This window comes from Rhinatrema bivittatum, chromosome 11 (genome assembly GCF_901001135.1).
Source record: "Rhinatrema bivittatum chromosome 11, aRhiBiv1.1, whole genome shotgun sequence".
NCBI classification, from domain to species: domain Eukaryota; kingdom Metazoa; phylum Chordata; class Amphibia; order Gymnophiona; family Rhinatrematidae; genus Rhinatrema; species Rhinatrema bivittatum.
The window spans coordinates 12,490,950-12,516,845 of NC_042625.1; positions in this window are offsets into that span (position 1 = coordinate 12,490,950).

Below are 25,896 nucleotides of genomic sequence, written 5' to 3' on the forward strand. Positions count from 1 at the left end.
TTTTACTAATAGGTCTGAAATTTCATTTTTTAGTTCCTTCAGAACTCTGGGATGTATACCATCCGGTCCAGGTGATTTACTACTCTTCAGTTTGTCAATCAGGCCTACCACATCTTCTAGGTTCACTGTGATTTGATTCAGTCCATCTGAATCATTACCCATGAAAACCTTCTCCATTACGGGTACCTCCCCAACATCCTCTTCAGTAAACACAGAAGCAAAGAAATCATTTAATCTTTCTGCGATGGCCTTATCTTCTCTAAGTGCCCCTTTAACCCCTTGATCATCTAAGGGTCCAACTGATTCCCTCACAGGCTTTCTGCTTCGGATATATTTTAAAAAGTTTTTACTGTGAGTTTTTGCCTCTACAGCCAACTTCTTTTCAAATTCTCTCTTAGCCTGTCTTCTCAATGTCTTACATTTAGCTTGCCAACGTTTATGCTTTATCCTATTTTCTTCTGTTGGATCCTTCTTCCAATTTTTGAATGAAGATCTTTTGGCTAAAATAGCTTTTTTCACCTCCCCTTTTAACCATGCCGGTAATCATTTTGCCTTCTTTCCATCTTTCTTAATGTGTGGAATTCATCTAGACCAGGGGTGGGCAATTCCGGTCCTCGAGGGCCGCAAACCAGTCAAATTTTCAGGATACACCTAATGAATATGCATAATGGAGATTTGCATACAGCTGAGGCAGAGTGCATACAAATCTCTTTTATGCATATTCATTAGGGATATCCTGAAAACCTGACTGGTTTGTGGCCCTCGAGGACCGGAATTACCCACCCCTGATCTAGACTGTGCTAGAATGGTATTTTTTAACAATAACCATGCCTCTTGGACATTTTTTACTTTTATAGCTGCTCCTTTCAGTTTTTTTCTAACAATTTTTCTCATTTTATCAAAGTTTCCCTTTTGAAAGTTTAGCACGAGAGCCTTGGATTTGCACACTGTTCCTCTTCCAGTCATTAAATCAAATTTGATCACTATTGCTAAGCGGCCCCACCACCATTACCTCTCTCACCAAGTCCTATGCTCCACTGAGAATTAGATCTAAAATTGCTCCCTCTCTCATTGGTTCCTGAACCAATTGCTCCATAAAGCTATAATTTATTCCATCCAGGAACGTTATCTCTCTAGCGTGTCCCGATGATACATTTACCCAGTCAATATTGGGGTAATTGAAGTCTCCCATTATTACCGCACTACCAATTTGGTTAGCTTCCTTAATTTCTCTTAGCATTTCACTGTCTATCTCATCATCTTGACCAGGTGGACGGTAGTATACCCCTATCACTATAGTCTTCCCCGACAAACAATGGATTTATACCCATAAAGATTCAATTTTGTATTTAGTCTCATGCAGGATATTTATCCAGTTGGACTCTATGCCATCCCGGACATAAAGTGCCACACCTCCTCCCGGGTGCTCCTCTCTGTCATTGCAATATAATTTGTACCCCGGTATAGCACTGTCCCATTCGTTATCCTCTTTCCACCATGTCTCTGAGATGCCATAAGAACATAAGAAATTGCCATGCTGGGTCAGACCAAGGGTCCATCAAGCCCAGCATCCTGTTTCCAACAGAGGCCAAAACCAGGCCACAAGAACCTGGCAATTACCCAAATACTAAGAAGAACCCATGCTACTGATGCAATTAATAGCCTTGGCTATTGCCTAAGTAAAATTGATTAATAGCCATTAATGGACTTCTTCTCCAAGAACTTATCCAAACCTTTTTTGAACCAAGCAACACTAACTGCACTAACCACCTCCTCTGGCAACAAATTCCAGAGCTTTTTTGTGTGTTGAGTGAAAAAGAATTTTCTCCGATTAGTCTTAAATGTGTTACTTGCTAACTTCATGGAATGCCCCCTAGTCCTTCTATTATTCGAAAGTGTAAATAACTGAGTCACATCTACTCGTTCAAGACGTCTCATGATCTTAAAGACCTCTATCATATCCCCCCTCAGCCGTCTCTTCTCCAAGCTGAACAGCCCTAACCTCTTTAGTCTTTCCTCATAGGGGAGCTGTTCCATCCCCTTTATCATTTTGGTTGCCCTTCTCTATACCTTCTCTATCGCAACTATATCTTTTTTGAGATGCGGCGACCAGAATTGTACACAGCATTCAAAGTGCGGTCTCACCATGGAGCGATATAGAGGCATTATGACATTTTCCGTTCTATTAACCATTCCCTTCCTAATAATTCCTAACATTCTGTTTGCTTTCTTGACTGCTGCAGCACACTGAGCCGATGATTTTAAAGTATTATCCACTATGATGCCAAGATCTTTTTCCTGGGTGGTAGCTCCTAATATGGAACCTAACATCGTGTAACTACAGCAAGGGTTATTTTTCCCTATATGCAACACCTTACACGTGCCCATATTAAATTTCATCTGCCATTTTGATGCCCAATCTTCCAGTCTTGCAAGGTCCTCCTGTAATGTATCACAGTCTGCTTGTGATTTAACTACTCTGAATAATTTTGTATCATCCGCAAATTTGATAATCTCACTCGTAGTATTCCTTTCCACATCATTTATATATATATTGAAAAGCACCGGTTGAAGTACAGATCCCTGAGGCACTCCACTGTTTACCCTTTTCCACTGAGAAAATTGACCATTTAATCCTACTCTCTGTTTCCTGTCTTTTAACCAGTTTGTAATCCACGAAAGGACATCGCCTCCTATCCCATGACTTTTTAGTTTTCGTAGAAGCCTCTCATGAGGGACTTTGTCAAACGCCTTCTGAAAATCCAAATACATTACATCTACCAGTTCATCTTTATCCACATGTTTATTAACCCCTTCAAAAAAATGAAGCAGATTTGTTAGGCAAGACTTCCCTTGGGCAAATCCATGTTGACTGTGTCCCATTAAATCATGTCTTTCTATATGCTCTACGATTTTGATCTTGAGAATAGTTTCTACTATTTTTCTCTGCACTGAAGTCAGGCTCACTGGTCTATAGTTACCCAGATCGCCCCTGGAGCCTTTTTTAAGTATTGGGGTTACATTGGTCACCCTCCAGTCTTCAGGTACAATGGATGATTTTAATGATAGGTTACAAATTTTAACTAAGAGATCAGAAATTTCATTTTTGAGTTCCTTCAGAACCCTAGGATGCATACCCATCCGGTCCAGGTGATTTGCTACTTTTTAGTTTGTCAATCTGGCCTACTACATCTTCCAGGTTCACAGTGATTTTGTTCAGTTCGTCTGACTCCTCACCCCTGAAAACCAACTCCGGAACTGGTATCTCCCCAACATCCTCATTAGTAAACACGGAAGCAAAAAATTAATTTAGTCTTTCTGCAATGGCCTTATCTTCCCTAAGAGCCCCTTTAACCCCTCGATCATCTAATGGTCCAACTGACTCTCTCACAGGTTTCTTGCTTCGGATATATTTAAAAATGTTTTTATTATGAGTTTTTGCCTCTATGGCCAACTTCATTTCAAATTCTCTCTTCGCCTTTCTTATCAATGTTTTAAACTTAACTTGACAATGCTTATGTTTTATCCTATTTTCTTCAGATGGATCGTTCTTCCAATTTTTGAAGGATGTTTTTTGGCTAAAATAGCCTCTTTCATCTCACCTTTTAACCATGATGGTAATCGTTTTGCCGCCTTTCCACCTTTCTTAATGTGTGGAATACATATGGACTGCGCCTCTAGGATTGTATTTTTAAACAATGTCCAAGCCTGTTGAACACTTTTAACCTTTGCAGCTGCACCTTTCAGTTTTTTTCTATTTTCCTCATTTTATCAAAGTTTCCCTTTTGAAAGTTTAGTGTTAGAGCTACAGATTTACTTATTGTTCCCTTTCCAGTTATGAATTTAAATTTGATCATGTTATGATCACTGTTGCCAAGTGGCCCCACCACCGTTACCTCTCCCACCCAATCTTGTGTTCCACTAAGAAATAAATCTAAAATAGCTCCCTCTCTTGTTGGTTCCTGTACCAATTGCTCCATGAAGCAATCATTTATTACATCCAGGAACTTTATTTCTCTAGCAAGTCCTGATGTTATATTTACCCAGTCAATATTGGGGTAATTGAAATCTCCTATTATTATTGCACTGCCAAATTGGTTTGCTTCCCTGATTTCTCTTAGCATTTCATCATCTGTCAGACCATTTTGTCCAGGTGCACGGTAGTATACTCCTATCACTATACTCTTACCCAACACACACGGGATTTCTACCCATATATATTCTGCTCAGCATTTAGTCTCTTCTATGATCTTTAACCTGTTGGACTCTATACCTTCCCAGACATAAAGTGTCGCACCCCCACCAAATTGATCCTCCCTATCATTGCGATATAATTTGTACCCTGATATAGCACTGTCCCATTGGTTATCCTCCTTCCACCAAGTCTCTGTGATGCCAATTATGTCAATCTCATCTAACTCTCCCATCTTACTTCTTAGACTTCTGGCATTGGCATACAGACATTTCAAAGTGTGTTTTTTGTTTGTTTTAACAACCTGCTTTTCAGTTGTTTGGGATAATTCAGAAATCATTAGCTTTGGTGATTTTTTACATATAGGCATATGGACTATGTTTGCTTTTAATGGAACCTCTCTGTTGGGATGCCCTAACTCTCCTATTTCATTAGTATCCTTCAAGGATACATTTCTCCGAACCATGCACTGCTGAGTGACTGTCGGCTTTCCCCCTTGTTCTAGTTTAAAAGCTGCTCTATCTCCTTTTTGAAATTTAGTGTCAGCAGCTTGGTTCCACTCTGGTTAAGGTGGAGCCCATCTTTTTGGAAAAGTCTCCCCTTTCCCCAAACGTTTCCACAGTTCCTTACAAAGCTGAATCCCTCTTCCCTGCACCATCGTCTCATCCATGCATCGAAACTCTGGAGCTCTGCCTGCCTCTGGAGACCTGCACGTGGAACAGGAAGCATTTCAGAGAATGCTACCCTGGGGATTCTGGATTTCAGCTTCCTACCTAAAATCCTAAATTTGGCTTCCAGAACCACTCTCTCACATTTTCCTGTGTTGTTGGTGCCCACATGTACCATGACAGCTGGCTCCTTCCCAGCACTGTCTATAATCCTATCTAGGTGACACGTGAGGTCTGCCACCTTCGCACCAGGCAGGCAAGTTACCAGGCGGTCCTCACGTCCACCAGCCACCCTGCTATCTACATTTCTAATAATCGAATCACCAGCTATGATGGCTGGCCTAACCCTTCCCTCCTGGGCAGTAGCCCTGGGAGACTTGTCCTCAGTGCGAGAGGACAATACATCACCCGGAAAGCAAGTCTTTGCTACAGGATCACTTCCTGCTACACCAGGGGAGACCTTTCTGATCCAAGGCAGCACTGGGGCTGCCAGACTGGATTTGGGATTTGGCTACTATGTCCCTGAAGGTCTCATCAATGTACCTCTCTGTCTGCCTCAGCTCCTCCAAGTCTGCTACTCTAGCCTCCAGAGATCGGACTCATTCCCTGAGAGCCAGGAGCTCTTTGCACCGAGTGCACACATACAATCTCTCACTGGTGGGTAAAAAATCATACATGTGACACTCAATGCAAAAGACTGGAAAGCCCCCCTCTTGCTACTGGGCTGCTGCCGCCTTCTTAGTTTTATTGAGTTCCTAGTTAAATTTTCAGGTGAATTTACTTATTTATTTATTATTTATTTATTTATTTATAGATTTTTCTATACCGGGGTACATAAATAACATCACCTCGGTTTACATACAAACAGTAATTCAGCATTGCGCTTTACAATATAACATGGTAACTTGAATACAATACCGTATATAACTTTGTATTAATAACATATAAACAATATATGATAGATTGTGGATGTTAGGAAGAGTAGATGAGGATTCAGATTATTGATAGTAGGCTTTTTTAAATAGCCAGGTTTTAAGGTTTTGTTTAAATTTTTTGTGACAGAGTTCCTGGCGTAATTCAGAGGGCATGGTGTTCCATATTGTTGATCCAGCAATGATGAAAGATCGATCTTTTGTACTAGAGAGTTTAGTCAGATTGGGTGCAGGAATGTTTAATTTGGCTAAATTCTGGAATCTCGTTGGGCGGGAGGAAATTTTGAATTGTAGTTGATCTGTGAACCAAAGCATTTCTCTGTTTTGAATGGCTTTGTGTATCAGAGACATAGATTTATAAATTATCCTGTAAGCCACGGGTAGCCAGTGCAAAGACTGAAGAGCTGGAGTGATGTGATCATGGCGGCTTGTGTCAGTGATAATACGGGCAGCTGCATTTTGCAGCATTTGTAAAGGTTGAATGGTGGTTTTAGGTAGACCCAGTAACAGAGCATTGCAGAAGTCAATCCTTGATAAAATAGTAGCCTGTAATACTGTGCGGAAATCATATTGGTGTAATAGAGATTTAATACGTTTAAGCGTGAGCAGTTTAAAGAAACCGCTTTTTACCGTATCCGCGATGAATTTTTTAAACGTGAGATTACTGTCAATGATGATACCAAGGCTGCGTACTTGTTGTGAAATAGGGTAGTTGTTTTGAGAAATCTCAGAGTTAATCAATATTGTGTTTTTTGGAGGTGAAATTATGATAAGTTCAGTTTTGTTGGTATTTATAGCCAATTGGTTGTCTGTGAGGATAGTTTTAATTTCTAATAAGGCTATCTTCCAGGTACTCAGTGCATTTGTGATTGTGCTGGTTATGGGTATGAGTATTTGAACATCATCTGCGTAGATGAAGTGTTGAAGACCCAATTTAGAGAGAAATCGGCACAGCGGTGTAAGGTAAACATTGAACAATGTGGAGGAGAGGGAAGATCCTTGGGGGACTCCTTGAGAGAGATTTCTTGGTTTGGATTCACTTCGTCCACATCTAACGCTGTATGTTCTATTGCTCAGGAATGACTGAAACCATTGTAAAGCTGATCCCGAAATACCTATTTCAGAAAGACGGGTAATAAGGGTGTTGTGGTTTACCGTGTCGAAAGCAGCTGATATATCAAGAAGGGCGATGAGGTATGATTTGCCAGCATCTAAAGCTTTTAGCAGCACCTCAGAAAGTGATATCAAAAGCGTTTCCGTGCTGTGGTACTTTCTGAACCCATATTGGGATGGGAAGAGTATTTGATGATCATCTAAGTAATCAGTTAGTTGTTTGTTGATGACTCTTTCCATGATCTTTGAAAGGAAGGGTAGGTTCGATACAGGTCGAAAGTTTGCTGGATCAGATGAATCTAGGTTAGATTTTTTTATCATTGGAGTAATGATAGCATGTTTAAGTATAGAAGGAACTATGCCTGTGGTGATGGATTTGTTAAGAATCTTAGCAATAGGTTTTGCTATTGTAGAACGTATTGAAAGAAGAATTTTAGTAGGTAAGATGTCTGTGGGGTGGAAAGCTGGTTTCATTTTCTTTAGAATTGACTCAATTTCAATACCAGTAGTAATCTCAAGATTAGATAGCTTTATTTCAAATTTATCTTGAGTAGCAGATGTAGCTTGGTTGGTGTGTAAAGGAGCAGGAAGAGACATAAATCGCGTTAAAATAGAATGTATTTTGTTATAAAAGAACGTAGCTAGTTCCTCACATTTTGAATCATCATTGTTGTTTGGATTGTTATGAGCTGGAGCAGTAACAAGGCTTTTGACATATTGGAAAAGTGCTTGAGGGTTGAATTGATATTGATGAATTCTGGAAGCATAGAAATCTTTTTTTGTTTTATCGGTGGCTTGGCGATATTTGTGTAGTAATGATTTGAATTTTAGTAAAGACATAGAATTTTGGTTAAGTAACCAAAAGTAATTTTGGTTACTTAATTTGTCAGCTATTGTCCTACAAGGGGATGATTAAACATTCAATAAGGGCTGGTACAATAGTATGATTTCGATAAGACCCTGATTTATTTTTAATGAGAAAGTCTCATGCCTAAAAATAAAGGGTTGAGTGGGTGGGAAAGACAGACACTAGAATTAACTACCTCTGGCTTGCTTATTACCTCAGACACACACAAACTCTAAATAATATAACCCTTAATTTCACCTTTCACCAAACTTTTATAAGCCCAAAAATTTCTGAAAGCTATACTTACCAATCCTCTTTAAGCACCATTAAATTAATCTTCACTCATTTAATGGAAGAATTTGAGATTTGTGCGCCTGACGGCGTGCACTTTCGGTCCTCCTCTACTGCAAAGGGTGCGGAGCCTCTGTAAGCTGGGGCTGTGGAAATCGATCCCTGAATCGCTTACGGTAACCTCTGTAGTCTACTAAGAAAAGAGAAAAAGGTTATGTGAAAAACCAGTGGGTGTCGTGAGAACTACCTACCGAGCAATAGGGAGTGAACCAAAGGCTTTTGAGAACAAATTTGTGTTTAATTTTTTTTAATTCATTGTGCGATGGAATCTACCTTAGGTGGTCTAGGATACAGTTCCAGAGTGAGGGGCCTGCAATTGAAAAGGTGCGTCTTCATGTGATGTCAAGTCTAGCCAAACAAACCGATGGTATTTCAAAGAGATTTTTGTGTAGTGAACATAGCTGCCTATTTGGTTGATAGATGTGGAGAAGCAAACAGAGCCAGGTAGAAGAATCTTTGTAAATCATGTTATGTATAATGGATAAAACTTTATATTGTATTCTGTGTTGAACTGGTTGCCAATGTAATGAATGTAGAATTGGGGTTATGTAGTCTTTTCTTGACGACCCAGTTAGAATGTGAGCAGCTGAGTTTTGGATTAGTTATAGAGGGCGAAGTGCGTTATCATGAAGACAGAGGTAAAGGGTGTTACAGTAATCTATTCCTGTGAGAATGAGAGATTATAGAATGGTGCGGAATTCATTAGCAAATATTAAAGGACGGAAGTATTTTAATAAGTGAAGTTTGAAGAAGGAGTTTCTAACAGTAGTTGAGATGTGATGAGACATAGATAGACGAGTAAGATTACGCCAAGGTTTCGGGCTTTTGATATAATTGGACTATGGAAGTCATCTAGGAATAGATGAGATGGGGGACTATAAGCAGAGTGTGGTATAGTTGAGAGGTGAAGAATTTCTGTTTTTGATGTATTTAATTTATGACAATTATGGGATACCCATATAGTTTTAATATATAGACATATGGTAGAAAGTGCAGTAGGCCATGATGTAGAATAAGGCACACAAAAATGAATGTCGTCGGCATAGATTTTTCTTTATTATTGATGTTTTTGAGGATTGGTGATATTTTTGTGTTTGCATTGTTGCACTGCATAGTCTTGCATCTTGCAATTTCAGTTCATTTCAGTTTTTGTTTGCACATTTCTATTTATGATTTATTGTGTTTTATTCTGTATTTGGTGAGCTTCTGTCTGTGTTTCATACATGTGACAGAGGTAAAGCATTCTTCTAGCTTATAGTTTCTATGTAGGGATCTACAGCAGCATGACTTGTTCTGTTTTCCTAATAGGAGGTGTATTGGTGTTTTAGGGCCTGATGCATTATTTGCAATGTTGTCTTTTCACCGTATAGATCTTTAGGTATAGCAGCTTACAAATGTGTAAATAGGTAGGGTTGTTAATGCTTGAGTTCTAACAGTTAGTTCTGTTTTCATATGGAAGGTTTATTATATTGTAATGGTAATTCTATTTATTCATGACTTTCTGAGGGCCAGCCCCACATCCAATATGCTTTACAATAGACCTAATACTATATGAGTTCCAAGTGTATTTTTTTGCAGGGTTTTCTTTTTATCCTGACAGCAATGCATGTAAAAATAATATACATGTTGTTAAGTGATTTTTTTTACATCAGAACACTGTACTTAATTCACTTTGAATGTCCTTTAGGGAAGTGGTTAATAAGAAATGTTTAAATAAGTACATCATTTTTATTTGTGCATGAATAACTGACTGACCTGCTCTGAAGGAATGTTTTCGCAAGTCTACAAGATTCACCTAGGGCACAATTCCTTTTGCACCAGTCCAGACCCCCACCATTCACCCATTTCTCCAGGGAACAGATGCTGGGGAAGGGTGGCAAGCAGTTGGCAGGGTTCCTGGAAGTGTGGCAGGGTTTCCAGCTTCCTAGAAATCTTATCAGTGATACATTATCTGTCACTCCTCTAGGAATCCTGACCCCTGCATCCCTTCCTTCCCCAGCATTTCAAATAACCACAAAGGCAGGACTCCATGTGGACCCCCCAAACTTGGCTTTCACAGTGATTTGACTTATGCACTGCCATGGGGAGGAGGGAGCACCATCTCCCTCGGGCATCAAATTTCTTTGAGCCATCCCTGATTGTTCTTATAATATGTCCTTTTAGTTTTGCCCACTGCTCTTCTACTTCCTCTAGATTTTTCCATCCAGCTAGCAACTCCTTGAGTTACTCTCCCATTTTAACAAAGTTAGTTTTCTGCATGTCTATGACCCTCACCTCTGGGTTAACCTTCCTCTTCTGTGCTCAAATACTGAACCATACCATCCAGTGATCACTAGATCCCAGATGATCATCCACCCCAACTTCAGAATCACTGTCTTCACTGGTAAGCACCGAGCCCAAAATCTCCTCCTCCCATTTGGGTTCTGTTACCATTTAATGGAACAGTTCTTCCTGCGGAGAAATCAGTATCTTCCTGCTTCTAGAAAATGCCACAGCTGGGATGTCCCATCCTGCAGATTGGGACATCCTTCCCTTTCATAGCAATTTTAGTAAATCTCTATGTTCCATTTCCTTTTTTCAGTTTAACCCACAGTTCATCTTCCTTATCTTGTAAGCCCTACAATTCTATTGCTTTAATATTATTTTATATATAGTGCCGCCCTAAATAGATTTTAGCCCAGTATAACTATATCCCTGTCATGGTTTTCCATGTATGAGGTCTCTGTGAGGGCCACTACATCCAAGTTAGCTTCTTCCAAGACTGCCTCTAGATCTGGGACTTTATTTCCCATATTATGAGCATTAGTATACATAGATTTCTAGATGTACCCCATGTCTATACAAGTATTTCATGTTTTACTTTAGCGCTTTATTCCCTACTCCTGAAAATCTTAGTTTAAAGTCCTCCTCAGTAGGTTTGCCAGTCAGCATTGGAAGACACTGTGCTCCTTCATGGACAGGTGGACTCCATCTCTGCTCACTAATCCTTGAAACATCACCCCATGGTCCAAGAAGCTGAAACACTCTCATCTACACCAACTATGCAGCCATTCATTTCCAGAATGTGAGCTTCCCTGCCTGGGTCTTTTATCCTTGACTGAGAGAATGGATGAGAATATTACATGTGTATCACTATCTATCTGCTTTATCTTCTCTTCTAGATCCATGAAGCCACACAGTGGGGCAGATATTTAAAAAGTATGCATGCGCGTACTTTTGTTCGCGCAACCGGCGCAAACAAAAGTACGCCGGATTTTAAAAGATATGCGCATAGCCATGCGCATCTTTTAAAGTCCAGGGTCGGCACGCGCAAGGCTGCGCAAAATTGGCAACCTGCGCGTGCCGAGCTGCGCAGCCTGCCTCTGTTCCCTCCGAGGCCGCTCCAAAATCGGAGCGACCTCGGAGGGAACTTTCTTTCCAGCGCCCCTACCTTCCCTTTCCTTCCCCTAACTAACCCTCCCCCGGCCCTAACTAATTCCCCCCCTACCTTTATTTCAAAAGTTACGCCTGCCCAAGGCAGGCGTAACTTGCGTGCGACCCGGGGCTTGCGCGCGCCACCGAGCCTATGCAAGATAGGCTCAGCGTGCACAGGGGGTGGAAGGGGCAGCTTTTTGGGGGTTATGCGCGTATCTTACACGCGTAACCCTTTGAAAATCTGCCCCAATATGATCTGTATAGTACCTTGCAGTTTCACTCGTGCTAGCATGGATGAGCACTTGAGCAGCATCAGATAGTAGTCAGTAGACTTCATGACTTTTGGCAATCTCTCCATAATGTCTTGGATTTTGGCTCCTAATAACAGCTTACTTCCAAGGACAACATGTCTGATCAGCAGATGGATGCCTCTATGCTCCTCAGAAGTGAGTTACTAATCATCACTACCCTTTTAAGTGCTATGGGGCAGATTTTCAAAGTGTTACCCGCGTAACTCCCGAAAAGCTGCCCCAAGCTGCCCCTGCACGCGCTGAGCCTATCTTGCATAGGCTTGGCGGCGCGCACAAGCCCTGGGATGCGCGTATGTCCCGGGGCTTCGAAAAAGGGGTGTTCTGGGGGCGGGGCGTGCATGTTATAAAATCAGGCGTAGATTTGTTTGCACCAGGTTGTGTGAACAAATCTACGGCCACGCGCAGGTTTAAAGATCTGATCCAAAGGTTGTTAAGCTCACAGCTTTGGGGTTGGCAATTTTTTTTTTCCTTATCCTGGGATGGCTTCTCCTCCTCTGCTTCCAGGGCTGAACACCAGTTCTTTAGCTCAAAAGAAATTGGAGTCGGGGTATAAGGTCTAATGGCTATATTAATCTGGATTCATCTGTCATCTTGTGGTCCAGTTTCACCTTCTATTCTGCTTGAGTTTTTCATCTTTGATGCCTCAGTAAGCATTCCAACGATGTAGTCTTCATTCTCCCAGATACATGTCAGTCTTGCCACCTCCTCTGAGTTCTGCCACCTGCTTCCTGAGGGAGTTGATATGCAGACATCCTTCACATTGAACCGGTTCCTGCTATAGAACAGGATATCTGTCTGGACAGCAGTAGAAATGATAACAGTGGTGACGGCTTTTGACCCATTTTGACTTATTCAACCCCATGTGGGAAGGTTGGAAGGGCAAGGGGGAGGCAGCAGTAGTGATGGGTGCATTCTAAAATGAAAGAGAATCCCTAACCAATTTTGTTTGGCTTATCCTTTCATTTTGTTTATAAATGATCCAAAATGCAATGGAGTGTTAGGATATATGTCTCATGTCATTTTAAAATGAGTTCATGCTGCTAATGAATTACACCACAGGGTGTGTTAGAGGGATGGTAAGGTGGTAACATTGGTTGTTACTAGGATTCAGGGCTTGAGAGCAAGGAGAACTGCTGAATTCCATGGCTTTTAAGAGAGTAATTTTCAAACAGCCTGCATGGGGCAAAGGTTTGTGGGAACTGTTACCCACAGCTTTATCCCAAATTTTCAAAGTGGAGGTATGCCAACAAGTCTGCTTTGAAAATTCAGAGGTTCACCGGGTATGTGCCCCACCTGGAATGCATTCTGCAAATGAAGGTAAATTTGCATGCAAAATCATGTTTTATGCTTACATTTACATGCACAAATCAAAGTTTATTTTCAAAGTGCTGCTTGTATGCATAAGGCATGTTTTAGTATGTAAGTTGCTTTAAAAATCACTACCTAAACTCTTTCAGTCACATAAAGGTTTCATCAATGCAGTTAGGATGAACTTTCCTCCACAACCTCAGGCATACATTCAGGAAAAAAAAAAGTTAGGCCTACTATTTCCCTCTGCAGACCAACCTGAATTTGTTCCAATAGGAAACACAGAGAAAAGGGTACAAGGCATACAAAGAAGAGCATGGAAGCAAAATTGTTTTATGCTTTCCGTAAAATTTTGGAGAAGTAAAAAATATGGAGTAACTCAAATTTATGAATTTATTTCTTCTAATGGCAGTTCCACTGGCAGAGAACTCTGAATTAATACAAGTATAGGTGTAACTGTTATTTAAATATTATTCTCGCATCATAGTTGTAGGTTTTCCATTAGCCTCAGGTACAGACAGCAGATAAGAACAAGAAAAATAGTTGTATATGCTGGAGAATGGTAAACGACAAGAGGAGCCGTTTTTAGATATTTTTCAGCTTGCATGCTAAAATGCCATCACTTCTGTTTTCAAAATAATTTATAAAACCTGATTTGCCAATATCCTTAAAAGTGTTCTTTATATTAAAGTGCACATTTGAATCTGACTGTTTCTGTTATCAAATTCTTTCAATAATACTTTGTAACTTTGCCTTTTTTTTTTTTTCTTTTTTCCGTTAAAGCAACCTAGCCCTTTTGCAGACAAAGAAGTGTTTGATACTTACCAACAAAGCTTCTTAAAAGATAAAGAATGAAATGCAAGTCAAGAGCATGCCTGGCAGGCAGACAGAAGCTGGCCAGTATAGGCCAAATTCTTCAGGGGTTTGGTTTCCGCTTCGGCTCAGCTTTCTTTCTGAATCTCTACACCTAAAGAAAACAAACCGTAATCCTAGCTGGGGCCAGCGCTGGGTTTATTTCACCTGGTGAAAAAAAACGTTGCCAGCTCTTCCAGACACTGAAAATCCAAATGCACCCAGCTCTGGAGCTGTTAGAAACAGAAAGATGTTCCAAATTACAGAGAATCTGATAGGTAATAATGCAAGCTTAGGGCTGCATATTTGTACTCTTAACTTGTGTGCAATAAAATGTCACTATGCAATGTCAAACATGAATCTGATGTTACTTAAATACAGTAATCCAAGAATTAATATTTGTAAATTAGTAAAGGAAGTTGCTTTTAAAATACCCTCAAAGTAGATTCATTTTGATTCTAGAATATATCTCCTGTAATCACATTTTATTCCATGCAACTTGGCCTTGAGTAAACTTATATTGTTTTGTTTAAGGTTACCCTAGCAATAGGTTACAAAATGTGCCCCTTTGCTTTCCTTCCTACCTTTCTTTCTGCAAGCTGCAGGATATGGACTTTGCTGCTTTTTAGGAGGAGCTCTTCCACCCTGCTCAGTGATTGCAGTTCTTGGTGTACAGTAGGTTATCTCGGGGTGAGCAGATGACTGTGTGAACGCTAGGACATTTCTGTCCCAGGTTGCTTTTCAAACCTTGAAAAGGCTCAGGGACTCGTAGTTTCAAGCAGCATTATAAAGCATAGGATATTAAGGGATAGGAAATTAACAAAAAAAAAATTACGCCACTGTTCTCTGAGTTCTGTTGAGTTACTTTTGGTGATCTTGATCTGTTTGATGAGTAACGTCATTTCATTGATCATCAATGAAATGGTGATGTCATTTCTGTTCAGAAATTGAATGCATGTTAGCAGTTTTTCCTAGCTTCACACTGTCATACCCAGAATCATCTCTATAAGGATCTCTATGAAAGAAGTCTATAATATTTGAATGCCAGCAGTCTCTGTTGGACACATGGCAGTAATGAAATGTGAAGATGAGAGAGCAGGTTAATGTAGTTGGTATTCTCCAGCTAGGCTGGCTTGTGGGGCAGCTCCATTAGCGACTCTGTAGTATGCTATTCTTTGGAAGTAGTTGTTGAACTCTTATTTAATCCACAAATTATTTTCTCTTTAGACATTCCTATTTTTCTGAGGCCCTATGTTTGGCCCATCATTTTCTATTATTTCTGTGATTTTTAGTCTTTCATGATGTGTTCTATGGTTTATTCGTTTTCTTTTTTTCATTTTATTGTTGTCTCATATTGCTGATATTACTTTATACCTCATCAAAGGCGTGCCCAAAATAATGTGTCCTTAATGTGATTAAATAAATAACAATCACTATAATACTCATTGTTCTACTCAAACAGCAGTCTTATTAAAACATAGAAAAATGGGTGTGGTTTTAGACTTGGAGTATTGGTTGGCTCTGCCTCTAGTAGCTTTTATCAGTTCATAACAGTTGTTCATTACAGTGTAATAGATGATCTGGAAGTCACAAAATACAGCAGATGAAGAAAATCTCATGTAATAATTTCACTTTCTAATTTTGCTTTTGGAGTATTTGAGAATACAAACCTGATACTCTGTGAATAAGTCTCCTAAAAGAAATGAATTCTTTGCAGGTTGTAACGTGTGATGTGGTTTTTTTAGAACAAGTTAAGAAGTAATTATCTAAAGAGGATGAAATGCACGAACTTTTGACACGTCATGTGGTCATGAATGCATCATCTTTGAGTAATTCTTTTATGTTTGTTCAATAAAAGACATCACAAAAAGATATCCAGTTATCTGCATGACCAATATTAGTGCTATAATTTAAAGGAAGCAAATAGATCATGAATTTTCATGCAGTGGTACTATATTTCTCTAATTGTTCCTGGTAGAGATGTGCAAAACATTTTGCACCAAAAATAAAAAAGAAATGTGCAAAATTATAAATAGTAATGACTACATTTCGATAAATTTGTTGCTATGTAAAAACATACTATTAATCAACTGCTGAATTTGCATTTTTCTGTAAAGATTTCATGAGGATTTGTCATTAATTTTATGAGAACTCATCATTTTTAATTTTGGTTTTACATGAAAAACAGGGATTTTTGACTGCACAAAAGATTTGAAATTAAAGATTAGGGCAAAAGTGAAAAATAGTGACTTATTGTGAAATTATTTGTAAAATGGAAAACCTTATTTGCTCCATGTCTTTACTTTATGATTTTAGAGCATAGATCTGATTCCAGGCCCGCAAACTTTATATTACATCTTGAATCTGTCATATACTGTAATAATGCCAAGCCACAAGCAGGAGGGATCCAACTAAAGCAGAATGAATTATGCTATAAGGGGTTGCGTTATCTAGGTGTAGTAAAATTGCAGCCTTAACCCTGATTTTCAGTGTTATCCAGCTTGGGGCTAGATTCATCAAACTATCACATGTGATAGGAAGAGGGACATGTTTTATGGTAATAGCACACTTTGTGCTAAATAAGCTATCTTAGCACTTCACATAGGTATTGGAGAGAGAGAGAGACTAGCTATAAGGGCCTTCTAGTGGTTAGTTATTTATACCTCTATATGAAGCCCACCTAGTTACTCGAGGTGAGGTTTAGGTATTAGTAGTGTAGGGGTTAGGGGCCACTTTGACATTCAGAGTGAGACGTACGAACAGAACAGGAACCCACAAAACAAGAAGGGAGGTGATCTATGAAAGTTGTAATGGTGTCAACAAACAAAATAGATGCCGGATGTCCTTTGTAAGTATTTATTGTGATGGAGACATAAAAAATACCCGACTCAGGCCGAGTTTTGCCAATTCGCAAGTGGCTAACTCAGGGGCTGAATTGTTCAAGGATCTGAACATACATATAACGTTCTGTTATATGTACTCTTAAGTGGAGATTACACATCCAAATAGTGTCAAAATGACAGGCATTGACTGGTGCCTTTTTACCTTCAAACAGAATAGAACAGTGCACTCTTGTGAAGATTTGATGTCTTCGGAATGAGGAAACTGGCCCAAAGATGAGATTTGTACAATGTTCTCTCAACCTAGCTTGAGTCCAGCGCTCGCAAGTTATATAATCGGGCGTACCGTACATATGTGCGCGCCAGGTAGCACACTCACATGTATGCTGCGTGCGCCCCTTAGTGAGATGAATAAGTGTAGGACTAAGATTCAGCTGCCCTAAAGTTAGCCAGATAAATTTATCCAGCTAACTATAAGATAGGCAAGTATATTCAGCAGCAATCGAGAGCTAAAACTCTCTTTTTTAGGTCAGAATTTGAATGAGCAAAAGATGATTTTAATTGAAAATGTAAAGCAGTGTTGCTGCCATTAAAAGCATTCCAGTGACTGGGTACTACTTCTTATCATTGTAATGCCTTTCATGGTTCACTTATGGCAATAACACTTCTTTATATTTTCAGGTAATATCATATTTTGCTCATTCAAATTTTGATATTAAGAAGAGAGTTTTAGATCTTGAAAGATGGTCAAGAAATGATAGTCCAATAACAAGGTACCACCTCATAAACAAACAAACAAATATATATATATATATATACACTATATTTACACACATATATACACACACATTTGTTTTTATGTGTTAACCTTTATGTCTTGGCATTCAAGTGGACTAACCTAGTAACCACACTACTTTATCCTTACACTTTTAAGGCATTGGTATCACTTATTTGACAGAGAAAGTAAGAGGATACCAACTTACCTGAAACCTGTGATCTAGCCAAAAGCAACATCTTACTCCCTCTTTCAAGTCCCTCCACACAAAATAAAATCCAGGTACAATATTTTCAAGGGATTGGCACTTGTCTGTGAAACTCTCTCCCTATGATCTTTCAAATCACAGATGTGTTTCATCGCCAACTTAAAATCATGGCTCTTCAGCCCACAAAAGCATGACCCCAAGAGATTGGACTCTGGCAACCCACAATATATCAAATAAGCAGTGGACCATATATATGATATCTCAACTCTAGACTGAATTGTAATGCTATTATAACACATCTATATTATTGACATACTACCTCAATCCTATGACATAACTATCATGTTTTTGTACTCCATCAAACCTATGATTTAATCCTATAATCCTATTGTAATCCACCTTGAAGTGACTGCCCAGCCATGAAAAGTAAAACAGAAATTTAAAATTAAAGTGAAAATTAGCTTGACCATTTAATGTAAACTTTAAATTTGTAACAATGATTGCTGATAAATAGTGACTGCATCACAGGTATTGTGCTGTCTTTGTTGGCACTGTTCAGCTTTGTGTTTTTATTGCTTCTTGTTCCTACTCTAGAGTGATTTGCCTTAATGAGGGGTTTGTCTGTACCAGGAATCTAGGATGTTCCACTACAGACAAGAATTGTAGTTGGGTGGTGCAGATTCTTTGTGTGGAAAGTTTAGTGCAAGCTGTTCCCTGGTGGGAAAAGATGCGATAGAAGCTAGCTCCTGCCGCTCGCCTGAAGACTAGGCGGATCCTCAGATATCGGAGGGTCTTCTACCCTTACCCCCTGTGGAGAAGAAGCTACCTCCTGTCTTCTCTCTAAACTGCAGGGCCTTTTCAGTTCTACAAAGGTTTCTGTTAGAGAAAGGAAGCATTTAGAAATTTCTCTTACAGGTCAGAAATAAACATCATAGTTGAGGTGGAGGATAACACTGCCAGAAAAACATCTGCTCACCTGCAATTCCTGAGAACTGTTTCCTCTGAGAGCTGCGAATTGAGAAACTTTCAGGTGGCTTTGCCTCGCGAGTGAACAACCGCGAGGGACTTCTGGGTGCCTGATGTCAGGAGGAGGGACTATGAGGCATATAAAAATCGATGCCCTGCAGTGTTAAAGTAGGTGGAGGTGGAGGATAACACTGCTGGAGAAACATCTGCTCACCTGCGATTCCTGGGAACTGTTTCCTCTGAGAGCTACGAATTGAGAAACTTTCAGGTGGCTTTGCCTCACGAGTGAACAACCACGAGCGACTTCCGGGTACCTGACATCAGGAGGAGGGACTACGAGGCGTATAAAAATAGAGACCCTGCGGTGTGTCGACGTCACCGGCGTGTCGCCGAAGCCGCGCGCGCCAAAGTGGCGCGCAGCTTAGTCTTGAAGGAAGTTACAAAGCGAGAGAGTCTCAATTCCTAAAAAGTGAGTAATAAATTTCAATTTTGATTCTTCTACCTGCCTCTTTTCGCATGAAGAACTTTTTATATTTTGAGAAGGAGGGTAAAGGAACGTATTATCTGAGTATAAATTCAGTATTAAATCCTTTTATTTCAATGCCTCATACTAAGCGGAAGGCAAGAGTCAGGGAGATGTCTACATCATCCCTTGTACTGACTGCCTCCCAGTTTCGGAAACCAGCTTTCTTTGCTCCCACAACAGGTGTAGAACCGGTGGAGCGGGCCGCTGGAGGCAATGGTGTAGAGCAAATACCTGCCCCCCTGGCTGAAACAACTTTAAGTCCCGGTGCCCCAAGTACTCCTCCTCCACCATCACAGATTTCCATAGACTCTTTGCAATTACAACCTGACAATTATGGGCAAGGAGTGTCTGAAATACCAGAGAAACTATTCCTGCACTTGGATAAACTATCTTCAATAACAATGGAAAGTCTGTGGGATGCCATTAAAGCATTAGAAAATGCTGTGTTAAATCTGACGAAGATTACTATTGACTCTAATCAGCAGTTTAATAAAATAGAAACAGCAATATCTAAGCTGAATACACAATCTGAACGTGTGGAGAAAAGATTTGAGAATTTGGAAGTGTGGCAGCAGAAGTTTGCCAGAGCGGAAATAGTTTATGATAAAAAACTGGAAATTTTGGAGAATTCATTTAAATATTTGAATTTGCGAATATTAAATTTCCCAAAACATAATTTCCGCTTATGATATGTTTAAAGAATATCTACTGGAAATATTGAAAATTCCACAACAAGCTATTCCCACTATTTCAAAGATATATTATGTCGAACCGAAAGGATTAGCATTACGTCAGAATCATAATATGGAATCTTCTCTAGATTTAACTGGGGTGATAGTCAACTATAGATACAGTTATATCTACTAGATCTATATTACATGCATCATTCTCATTTGCTACAGATAGAGATAATATCTTAGATCATATATGAGAAATAGAATGAGTGTGATTTATGGTAGTAGAATTTGGATTTATCCAGATCTTTCCAAACAAACCCAAGATAGAAGAAGACAATTTCTAGATTTAAGACCGGATGTAGAAAGAAAAGGAGGGAAAATGTTGATAAAATTTCCCTGTAAATGTGAGGTAGAAATACAACAAAAAAATGTATTTTTTGAAGTTTCTCAGTTACGTGTATTTTTAGATTCTATTCCCCAAGTAAATGCGGCAGTAGATCTTGTGGCTTAAAAGGAATGATATCTGTTGGTTCTCAATATTTCAATTGTTCATTTGAGTAGGAGTAACCCACTATATGTTTCCTCAAAAATGCTCTCTTACATAATCTTCATGTGAATCTTATTTCCACTATTCTTTTTCATTAACTATGAATACTGATAATTATTATTATTGTTTATTATATACTTTGATAAGATGGATCTGTATTCATTTGTTTATATCCTTATCATAATTTGAAAATACATAAACAAAAAATTAAAAAAAAAAAAGAAATAAACATCATAGTTAATTCAAGTTATCCACATGCATTTTACTTACTGAATTGCTGGTATGCCTTAAAACAAAAAAAAAAGTTTTCTTTTGCAAGAGACTGTGGATGTTAAAATAACTTTATTTACTATAGCAGCCTCTTTTTCTTGCTTATCAACTCTTTTCTCACTGAAAGTCACTCTTTCCTGTTTCCAAAGAAGTTGCCTGCCTTCAGCTAAGAACTATCCAGATTTAGGATTAACTCTTTCACTCCAGTGTCGAAATTCTGCCTCCTTTCTCTAACAGGGACAGTGTCAGAATTTGCTTCCTCTTTCTCCTTTCCTCCAGAGTATCTGCACTGCTACTTACTGTGGCACTCACCATACTGGAATATGCTCTGTGCCAGAGAATACATTTAACCTTTATCCAGGTAAATCACTTTGTAGTAGGGACAAAGCGATTGTGAGTAAAAAGTCTCCATGCATTTACCTGCAGTAAGCAGAGGCTTTTCCAGGGAAGGGGCTTGCATATTTTGTGCATATTTATTTTTCTGAAAACTTCTACTCACAGATTAACAGGGGGTTATTGTGTGAGGGAGTTTTGGTGAGATAATATTCAAAAGGAAAGTGCACGTACACTTTTCCTGTGAAAATTGATGTAAGGTCTGTGGGTAATTTACCCTTAAATTTATAGAGCCTGGTCAAAATTACCCACTATATGTCTTTAGGTACGTTTCAATTTGGCACAATATACTGCTTTAAAAGTACATCCGTGACTTTATACGGGTTTCAGTGCCTAACTTTGGGGAAAATAATTAGATCATTAAAAGCAGAGGCTGTCCTGCAGCTGTACACAAGCCAAAATAAATCAGCATTTACCCATTCACATATTTGAAATGGCATTGGAAAGGTACTGTATCTGTGACCTGCTGAATAAGGAAAAGAAACAACAGAAGAAAACCTAATGCTCACTGTCACACTGTGTTTCCCAGATTAAACAATCAGTGTCAGGACAAAAATAAGCCCTTTATGAACAAGCACAGTTTTCCAGCTGTTTAAATCTTAGTGACTCTCAAATAACAAGATTAGGCAATTGTAGGCTACAGGAAGGATACCAGTAATTATAGCATGATTGGCAAGGAGCTATAATTAATGTGTGGAGCACTTCAGACTGTATGAGTAGCAGTCAGGTTTGGTAAAAGCAGTCCCTTTACATTTTACATTTTATTTACTCGGTTTAAAATTTTCTTTTAAGGAATGCTGTTAATCATTCCCCCCGGAATTTCCTTCCAGGTTTTATAATTAGAACTAATAGTTCTTTGTCTAGTTCATTATTTTAGTCTTTTACCCTCCCAAACACAGCCAAAGATTAGAGGACTAAAAATGTGGTTAACTGGAGCACCCACCCACAATGCCCTGTTCAGCCACCCCCTTCCCCCAAAAGATGATTCCCGCACAAAAAAGACAGATGCCAATTTGGATTTAATGGTCACAACTGTTTGATAACCTAGCAAGGAAATCTAATAGATAGCAGAGTCTTCTTATCCTATTCTCTGCCCCTTTTAGGAGGCGCTTTCAAGATCAGGTTGCCGCCAGTGCCCACACAAGTCAACTCAAACCTCACAACTGCTCCACGGACATTATTGAGTTGCACTGTCTGTGAGGGAAGCCACCACACAGCAAGCCTACTGGCCTCCCCTCTCATCTGCAATTTGGTGTATTTGCCCCCATTCCCTTGGGCCTATTCTATGTCAGACATTGGGTCATCTGTCATTGCCAAGATGGTGGCCATAGCTATGCCAACTGTACACCTGTTTGCACCTTCCTTCAATCTGATTCCCCCCTCCCCCCAATACTGGCCTCAGCAGTCCAATGCAGCAGAGATATCAACAGTAATTGCAAGCATATTCCAACCTAACTAACAAAAATCATCCTTATTTTCAGCCAAACGTGAGGGATGGGTCAGGTCGGAAAGTTGACCTGGAGCTGGCAGTGAAGAGGAGGTAGCCACAGGAGCTGGCAAATTTTAAATTCCCCACCGACTCTGCCCCTAGCATTCATGTTACAACTCCAGCCTGGGAGCCAATCAAGAATGGTCAGTGTTGTGGCCTGACGACATCACTGCAACTGGCGATGGCTAATTCAACAGCGCTGTGTCATCACATGACAGTGGAAAAGTTGGGCTTCCCATTGGCCACTGCAACAATGTGGCTGGCAACATTCCCCCACCCACCTCAGCGCAGCCTCCCCGTCCCAGGATGCTATCGCGGGTAGGCCCTGGTAGCCCCACAGTCGGGTACATGGCATGCTTATTAGTGTCATTTGTGCATCTGTGTTCAGGTGGGGGCCACCCATTAGTTTGACGAGTTTCCACACAAGGCAGTCCTGTTACGAGCGCGCGCGGGCGCGGTCGTCTCGGGCGGGTGGTGAGCCCTTGGGCCACGGCAGGACCCCAGGAGGAGCCCAAGGCCACACCGTGGGAGATGAGCTGAGCAGGCATGGTGAGCGAGGCAGGCAGGAACAGAAGCAGGGAGTCCGACCCTCAGCCGGACCTGCATGCCCATGGTAGCCAACACGGGGAAGTTGACTAATGAACGGTCCTCCGACTGTTCCCGGCCCTTTCGGACCTGCTGCAGGGAACGGCAATAGGGATGTGAATCGTGTCCTCGATCGTCTTAACGATCGATTTCGGCTGGGAGGGGGAGGGAATCGTATTGTTGCCGTTTGGGGGGGTAAAATATCGTGAAAAATCGTGAAAAATCTAAAAATCTAAAAATCGCAAAACCGGCACATTAAAACCCCCTAAAACCCATCCCCCACCCTCCCGAACCCCCCCCCAAATGAGTTAAATAACCTGCGGGTCCAGCAGCGGTCCGGAACGGCAGCGGTCCGGAATGGGCTCCTGCATCTTGTTGTCTTCAGCCGGCGCCATTTTCCAAAATGGCGCCGAAAAATGGCGGCGGCCATAGACGAACACGATTGGACGGCAGGAGGTCCTTCCGGACCCCCGCTGGACTTTTGGCAAGTCTCGTGGGGGTCAGGAGGCCCCCCACAAGCTGGCCAAAAGTTCCTGGAGGTCCAGCGGGGGTCAGGGAGCGATTTCCCGCCGCGAATCGTTTTCGTACGGAAAATGGCGCCGGCAGGAGATCGACTGCAGGAGGTCGTTCAGCGAGGGTTCCGGCGCCTCGCTGAACGACCTCCTGCAGTCGATCTCCTGCCGGCGCCATTTTCCGTACGAAAACGATTCGCGGCGGGAAATCGCTCCCTGACCCCCGCTGGACCTCCAGGAACTTTTGGCCAGCTTGTGGGGGGCCTCCTGACCCCCACGAGACTTGCCAAAAGTCCAGCGGGGGTCCGGAAGGACCTCCTGCCGTCCAATCGTGTTCGTCTATGGCCGCCGCCATTTTTCGGCGCCATTTTGGAAAATGGCGCCGGCTGACGACAACAAGATTCAGGAGCAGGAGCCCGTTCCGGACCGCTGCCGTTCCGGACCGCCGCTGGACCCGCAGGTTATTTAACTCATTTGGGGGGGGTTCGAGAGGGTGGGGGATTTAATTTAAAGGGTCAGGGGTGGGTTTTAGGGGGTTTTAGTGTGCCGGCTCACGATTCTAACGATTTATAACGATAAATCGTTAGAATCTCTATTGTATTGTGTTCCATAACGGTTTAAGACGATATTAAAATTATCGGACGATAATTTTAATCGTCCTAAAACGATTCACATCCCTAAACGGCAATGGGCAGCAGGCCGGACAGAGGCGAGGGCAGACAGAGTCCTTGAACAGAAGACATCAGACGGGGCAGAAGCAGGCTGAAGCAAGACGGAGACATCAGGATAAGGGCTGAAGCGAGACACAGGAAAGGTCCAGGTGAGCAGGAACTCCGATGCTGGGATACTCACATCCGAAGCCCCCTCGGCTGGCAGAAGCTCAAGAGCCCGTGGGACGAATCCCTCCTGTTGGCCACTCCAGGGCCCAACAGGACAGAAGGCTCAGGAACCAGGTCAAGGCAGAGACAGGAAGACATCCGGACAAGGGCTGAAGCAGACACTGTAGACAAGGCTGGACGGAAACATTGCACTGTCCATCAGGGCGCCCTACTCAGCCCACCCGTGGGACTGAGTCGCGGACCACCCTGTCCCAGACGCGCCCTACACAGCCCAGGAAGGCTGGTCGCGGACCATGCTGAGAAGGAGGGTGCGGGGAAGACCCAGGCGAACAGGAACTCCGATGCTGGGATACTCACATCCGAAGCCCCCTCGGCTGGCAGAAACAGGAGCAGACATCAGGCAAAGACACTGGACTAGGAACCATGGAAGACCTGGATCAGCACAGTTACAGCCAACTGTAAGGCCTGATCGAAGGCCCTTTGCAAGTGAACAGGCAGTCCTTAAATACTGGAGGCAGAAGGCAACTCCCTGGGAGGAGCTTGCCAGGACCGCCCACCGCTGGTCCTATGTCAGGTGGAGAGCTGCGGGCCAGCCCCTAGGAGAAGGGCGTCGCCAAACAGGAAGTCCAAACGCAGAGGCATGCAAGCCACAGGCACAGCTAGGCCTCTCAGGCCCTGGAGCAAGTCCCGGATGGAACACAGGCGAGGCCCTGGCTTCAAGGCGGCCTCTGGAGGAAGGTAAGAGACCTCCTGTAGCGCAGCAGCAGGGGGGATCGCAACAAGTCCACATTCACTCCAAGCATGACAGGAGTAGAAAATGGTTTTAAAAATGATAACTTCAGTTCATGAAATCTTAACAATAAGCCAGACCTGAGCCCAAATACCCAGAACAAAATATCTCAGGTCTGGCTCATTTTTGCAGTGTCATGATTTAAAAGCACTATTCCTTAAACCTTTTCCTGTTGCTTTCATGACTTGGGGAGTGCGGAGCGCTATGTGTTTATAATATATTTAAATGGGTGCTTAGCGCTTTGTTCCTGTGATCACCTGGGTCTCTTTTATTCTGGTGCAGGCTTTTTGGTACTCATTAGTTTGACTAAATTATGGTAAGTAGTACCAAAGTGTCTAGCAAATATTCAGTTCTTTACTAAAAGGAAAGCTCTCCCAATCATGTTGTGTAGTCCAAAGATGCTTCTCTACTTCACAATATTAGACTTTTTGGGGGTAACTTATTTAATGGCCCGCATAGATTTAAAGTCAATTACCAATGGATTTTATACC